At 37.9% G+C, this 7500-nt stretch overlaps 1 pseudogene across 1 annotated transcript in view; it reads left to right on the top strand.

The window, feature by feature from the left end:
- LOC119597205 overlaps nucleotides 1-659 on the top strand; it is a 1299-nt pseudogene extending 640 nt beyond the window's left edge. The window contains exon 1 of the transcript XR_005230809.1: nucleotides 1-659. This exon is cut by the window's left edge and continues 640 nt beyond it. The product of XR_005230809.1 is annotated as an actin-like (transcript).
- Nucleotides 660-7500: the final 6841 nt, after the last annotated feature.

Here is a 7500-nt window from a genome sequence, read left to right as displayed (position 1 = left end):
TCACCACCACCGCTGAACGTGAAATCGTTCGTGACATCAAGGAGAAGCTTTGCTACATCGCCCTTGACTTCGAGAGTGAGATGAACGTTGCTGCTGCTTCCTCTTCCATTGATAAGTCCTATGACTCCCCGACGGTCAGGTCATCACCATCGGTAACGAGCGTTTCCGCTGCGCTGAGGCTCTGTTCCAGCCTTCCTTCCTTGGTATGGAATCTGCTGGTATTCAGGAAACCGTCCACAACTCCATCATGAGGTGCGACATTGATATCAGGAAGGATCTGTTTGCTAACATTGTCATGTCTGGTGGTACCACCATGTACCCTGGTATTGCTGACCGCATGCAGAAGGAAATCACTGCTCTTGCTCCTTCCACCATCAAGATCAAGATCATTGCTCCTCCCGAGCGTAAGTACTCCGTCTGGATCGGTGGTTCCATCCTGTCTTCTCTGTCCACCTTCCAGTCCATGTGGATCACCAAGGATGAGTACGAAGAGTCTGGCCCCGGCATCGTCCACCGCAAGTGCTTCTAAGATGGACACTCACACAGCAGGTGGTTTAATAATTTTTCACATATCAACCTAATGGTTACTGACATACAGTACCTCAACTAACCAACCAATATGATGTACTGGATACATGAAGATACGATATGCTTTTAATGATTATTGTTTGAATATCAATCCTATTACATGAATTCATATAAATTGATACTCTAACCATGAAAAACTTTACATTTTGCTAAAAATGCTGATAACATTTTGTATTTGAACCTAAATTGAACAATACATAACACCTTTGACCACACAGCGAAGAAAAAAAATATCTAAGAACTCTCTAGTTCCATAGGAATTGCCTATCTAATGGTATCAGAGCAAGGACAGGGAGGTTTTAAACACAGTCCTGGTACTCGCTGAAAATGGTATATAGATCATATTACAGTGTAAGAAGCACTGGAATTTATATCCAGGATGGAAAATGCGAAAGTTCGAGGATAAAGATTCCTAGATACCCTTCCTGACAAAGAATCAAACCCATACTACTTTAGATTGAGCAGTACTGAACTATCTTGACCAAACAACAAAAAAAGATTGACTAATTGGAATCCAGTAGCTCAATAGGAATGAGCTATTTACACACACACACACACATATATGTGTATATATATTTATCTATCTATCGAGTCATATGTGTACACAAGGTACATATAACCAGGCAGCTTCACTTCCATCTAGCCTGTGAGCCTAAAATGAAATTGACTTTTTCCAAGAGTATTCGGACAGTAGTTAATAGTAAGGAACTCGATATCTTAAATAAAAGGGGGATTTTAATTTCATTTCTCTTAAGACAACAATATTGAGTAATTGTACAAATATTATTGCATCTAGCTATAACTGATATCTCACAGCACACCCTCGTGGCTAAACGCGATGACGTCATTAGCTCTGTCCTTTTTAAGACCCTATCAATGTTTTTTTTTTTAATTTCTTTTAAAATGATTTACTAATAACAATGGTAAAAACCATTCGAAAGAGAAAACAAGAAATAAAAACAATCATATTTGCAATGAATAAAAGCAAAGAGGCAGAGACAGGATTTTCATGAAGACGGAGTGGAACTACCTTTGTTAAAGTACCTTGTATGCACACATACATGTGTGTGAGTGTGTGTGTGTGTGTGTGTGTGTGTGTGTGTGTGTGTGTGTGTGTGTGTGTGTGTGTGTGTGTGTGTGTGTGTGTGTGTGTGTACTTAAGCACACACTCTGGGCGATGAGCATATACTGCATCCGGTAGTGGGGTTCTAGTCCTGAGGAATATGGAGTTACCTCTTAGCCACTATTGCTCCTAGGTCCATATATATGCATGCATTTATATAGACACAACCACAATAACGTGTACACAAAGAATGAAACGTTACGATATTGTTTAATTTCTTATTGTGGCTTTTTTTTAAACAGCCACAATAAGAAATGAAACAATATCGTAACGTTTCGAACTCTTCACGAGTACCTCTTCAGACGAGTAATTAATCAAAATCGGTCGAAGAGTTTGGGGAAGGCTCCACTAACTAACGACGAGGTAAGATCATCCAAGTCCCATTGAACAGCACTCAAGTTAAAATTGGGAAAATTTCTAATTAACAGAGCTTCTAGCATTTTTCTTTCAGAATAATTTGTTCCGTTATGAATTAATTTAACGCTTTTCCAGTTGAGCTGATGGCCTTGATCACGTGAATGAACGAAACACGTATTTGATTCTCTGGCGTATCTAACATCACGGATACGCTCAATATTTTTTTCGAAATCTCTTCCGATTTCGTTTATGTAAAATTTGGAGCAATCTTTACACGAATAAGTATTCGGATAAGTATAATTCCCCTTTTCAGCTCCTTTTAAACATGTCGTTTTTCATCAAGGAACGGGTTGTACGGAATAATTAAAAGATTATTGGCACTTCTCTGTTGAGTATTACGGGAACGACTATAATATTTCGCAGATGAATGTCCCTGATTAAAGAAAAACGAGAATATCCTAAGTTCGAAAGCGTTCCATAAATGATGTCAAGTTCACAGTCGATGAATTCACAGTCACAAGTCCTATATTCCCTAAGAAACATTGACGAGACTAATGACTTTTTAACATACAACGGGTGATTCCAGAAAAAGTGTAGATAATTAGCGGTGTGAGTTAGTTTACCGAAAACCAAAAATTTAAGCGAGCCATTTACATTATATAAAAGTACGTCGAGAAAAGGCTATTAAATTTTCACAGTAAATTCATTTGTAAACTTTGTTTCTTGTTAAGTATTTAAAGGGAAATACAATATGGATATATGCACATACACACACACACACATATATAGACACACACAAACATATATATAGACACACACACACACAGACACACACACACATAGACACACACACACACACACACATATATATATATATATATAGACACACACACGCGCACACGCGCACACACACACACACACACACACACACATAGACACACACACACACACACACACACACATATATATATATATATATATATATATATATATATATATATATATATATATATATACACGGCTTGTTTCTTAATGCCAAGAAAACTAAGATCATGAAGATTCAAAGATAACCGGCAATGAACAATGATGAACATGTTACAATCAATGGAATGATTGTGGAAAATGTGAAAGAGTTCACTTATCTTGGAGCTGTTTTAACTAATACATATGATGATTCACCGGAGATAAAAAGAAGAATTACCATTGCCAAAAGCGCCACAATTGCTCTCAATAACATCTGGAAAGACCGAAGCATTACATTACGGACAAAGCTGAGGTTATTGAACTCATTAGTTTTCCCAATTGCATCATATGGTTCTGAGTGTTGGGTGCTGAAGTAGATAGACAAGAAAAAGATCAATAGTTTTGAAATGTGGTGTTACAGACGAGTACTGCGTATTAGCTGGACAGAGAAGAAGACGAATGATGAAGTGCTGAGAAAAATAAATTGTAAAGACCGACTGTTGGACATCTTGAACAAGAGGAAATTAAAGTTTATTGGTCATGTAATGAGAAGTAAAAGTATTGAGAAAAACTTGCTGACAGGGATGGTGATAGGAAACAGAGGAAGAGGCAAACCGAAGACAAGACTGAGCGACAATATCAAAGATATTTGCGGGCTGTCGATGGTACAAGTGGAAAGAAAAGCGTAAGATCGAGTTTAGTGGCGAAGGATGGTGGAGAGGTCCACGTATATGTATTTATATAAACACATTTATATATGCATATATATATATATATATATATATATATATATATATATATATATATATATATATATATATGCACACACACACACACACACACACACACATAAGTATAAACACATTTATATATCTATATCTATATCTATCTATCTATCTATCTATCTATATATATATATATCAACTGACTGCTGCGATGGTCCAGTGGTTAGAGCGCTGGACTCAGTCGCGGCGGTCGTATAAATGCCTGCGCTCTGAATGCTGGCTCGAGCCCAATTTCACGGCGAGAAAACGGCATATTGCCTTGAGAAGTCAAACGCAGGTGTCGTAGGGGAAGACACCGCCGTGGCACAAATGTTAGTGCGCCGAACCGCGGTTGATTAGGATGGGCGTCCAATCAGGCAAGGGTGGTACTGCCAATTAGCCTCTCAATAATGAAGTGAGAGAGCCCAAGGTCCTGCTGTGGAATAAATAGTTGTTAAAAAAAAAAAAAAATATATATATGTTTGTTTATTTATTTATTTATTTATTTTTTAACGGTAGGCTCATGTTTGAGCCGCCGTGGTCACAGCATGATACTTAATTGTAGTTTTCATGTTATGATGATCTTGGAGTGAGTACGTGGTAGGGTCCCCAGTTCCTTTCCACGGAGAGTGCCGGTGTTACCTTTTAGGTAATCATTCTCTCTATTCATCCGGGCTTGGGACCAGCACTGACTTAGGCTGGCTTGCCCACCCATTGGCTAAATAGGCAATCGAGGTGAAGTTCCTTGCCCAAGGAACTTCATCGTATCTAGCTTCGATTTACCTAAAATTCTGTAAATCAGCGCGCGTGCTCACATACGCGCACGGGCGATGCGTGTGTGCACGGATGCACCCACGTACTCGCATGCGGCGATTGGTGTGTGCACTTGCACTGATTTATATATATATATATATATATATATATATATATATATATATATATATATATATACATATATATATATATATATATATATATATATATATATATATATATATATATATGAGTGTGTATATATATATATAGAACTGTACTAAACTTGTGGACAAAGTCTGAAGACTTAGCCATGTGGGTAATTTTGGTAGCTATACAATCCTATGCATATTAGAACCGAATATCAAGAAAATTGCAAAAATTATTTTCTCTCTCCGTATCGACCCCCTTGTATATAAAGCACTGAGGTGTTGAACATGCAAAAGTGATACATCCAAAACTGAAGGAATGAAATATATATACTATCATACATACAAAAAGCGATGTAAATATTAACAAAATTATTATTATTATTATTATTATTATTATTATTATTATTATTATTATTTTATTATTATTATTATTTTTTTTTACAATACCATAGCATAACTGATTAAGGCGATTTTGGTATCGATGGATTCCTCTCACCCTCTAGTACACGTATATGTATTAATTATGCCGCGCGGCCCCCCCCCCCCCAAGCATTTTTGGCCCCGATAGCAGGAGAGGGCATGAAAGGTACCAAGAAAATTGCGGGGTAAACTAAAAATATTGGTGAATGCAAGGGGCTGCGGCAGTTGCGACCCCCACAACCCCGCCCAGGAAATCAAAGAATCCTCCACGTATGTACGGCAGGATAGTGAGTCGGACTTGGCGTCATACGCTTTACCATGCCGTGATTATATTGAGGATTCTTTGTCCTCCAATGTGGGGATTGGAGGGGGATTGCAGGGGCAAAGCCCCCTGCATTATACAATATAGTAACTGATTCTGTGTATATTATTCACACTTTACCCCGCAATTTCCCTGGTATCTTACATGCCCTTCCTTGCTATGGGGGCCAAGATTGTCACTAACGGGGAGGGGGGGAGGTCCGCGATATATTTGGATAGTACAGAGTGAGGGGAACCCATCAATACCAAAATCATCGTTATCGCTGATGCGGAGTTATTTTAATATATAATACATATATATATATATATATTAGTTATAATATATATATATAATATATAATGTATATATATATATATATATATATATAATATATAATATATATTTCCCGATAACTATATAGTATATATCTATATTATATATATATATATATGTATATATATATATATATCGGGGAAATTGCAGGATGAAAACGAATGATCAAAGTAAAACTTGCAGTAGTATAGTTATTGCGATAGACATTTACAATACCTAGGGGGCATTGTACCTAAAACCCCTTTCAAGGGGGCTACCCATTGCCTCGTCTACAAAATCTATACCTCGTATGTTCTAGAGGTAGAGCCCGAACAACTACGCTTTGGTGACGCAATGATGGTGTAGGGGGCAAATCCCCCTCTCCTCCTCTCAGGATGGGAGTGCCGCCTCATTACCCCGTCAGGTCTACAAAACCTTCAACTCATGTGTTCTTGCAGGGTAGATCCCGGGCATATATCTGGATCTCGTGCCAATAGTTTCTTACCTTAACAAGCAAATCCGAAATAGCCAGCCTACGAGTCGTCACTGTCCCGGTCGTCGCTGTTGGCGGGAATTGTGACCAGTAACCGTTACTCTTTTTCGTTACTGTCATCAAGTTTTGCATATGGAAGGCGAAACGGTTTTCCAGAACCTTATATACAGGCGAGTTATGTCACGATTGATTTGAATTTCAACTGACCTCCCTTGGGTCCAATATCTGTTGTCAAGTGATTACATATTATAAATCTTACTGATTTTTGGTTGCTAGTGTCTGTTGTCACGTCACGGCCAAGTAAAGTTCCCATCGACCATTTAATTTCCCTTGCTTACGTCAACCGATACAATTCCGTCCGATTTTTTCAACGCTTCCTTGCTGTCGTGTCGTTTTACTCTTGGTGCTGGAAGAGTACGCAATTTCGAGTGCCTAGAAATTTAGATTTTGAAATCCTCTCTATTACCTTTATTATTAGTTTGCGAAGAAAATACTACAGAAGTATCTTTGAATGGCACATTTTATCGGACAGCAAGGTCAGATTCATTTTCGGTGTTAGGTGTCCTTTCCAGACACACACACACACACACACACACACACACACACACACACACACACACACACACACACACACACACACACACACACACACACACACACATAATATAGTCACTCATCATATAATAATTGCGTAGGCCATTTTTTGAAAGTTTTGGTTCTTTGACACACCCAATTGTATAACTTCCAATGCTATGCCTAGAGTAGAAGTGGACTAAATTCCTCCAAAACTTTTCTGCTTATAACACAAGATGATTTAGGTATAATATATTATCGATGCGACAAATAAACGTTTCTGCCGCCACCAAACAACAACATTTCGGCATCTATATTGGTCTTAAGTGCCCTACAGTATCCTATTAGTATATACATTGCTTGTATTAAAGGGGAATATTTTCTACGGTCGCTCAGTTGCTCAGCCGATGTTTACCTCAGACACATAACTAATGCTTACCCGGTCGTCAATTATAGCTGTGTATCACTTTTATCATGATAATGTGAAAAAAAGGGAAACAAAATAAAGGGATATGCACTTTGACGGAAATGTGTTGGGAAACAGAATAAACGGAGTTTTGTCTGTGATTCTCAATGGTTGTCAAAATTGAGTAAAATCATTTGGCTTTAAAAAGAATATGCATTGAAAGTCATAGAACTGGGGATGTTTAGACAAGTTTCTTCATTACTGAAAGGATTACTTCTGCTGAATAGAACTGTGT

This window comes from Penaeus monodon, chromosome 39 (genome assembly GCF_015228065.2).
Source record: "Penaeus monodon isolate SGIC_2016 chromosome 39, NSTDA_Pmon_1, whole genome shotgun sequence".
Taxonomy (NCBI): Eukaryota; Metazoa; Arthropoda; class Malacostraca; order Decapoda; family Penaeidae; genus Penaeus; species Penaeus monodon.
The sequence above is the reverse complement of the archived record's forward strand: the minus strand, read 5'-3'. Positions and strand labels throughout refer to the sequence as shown.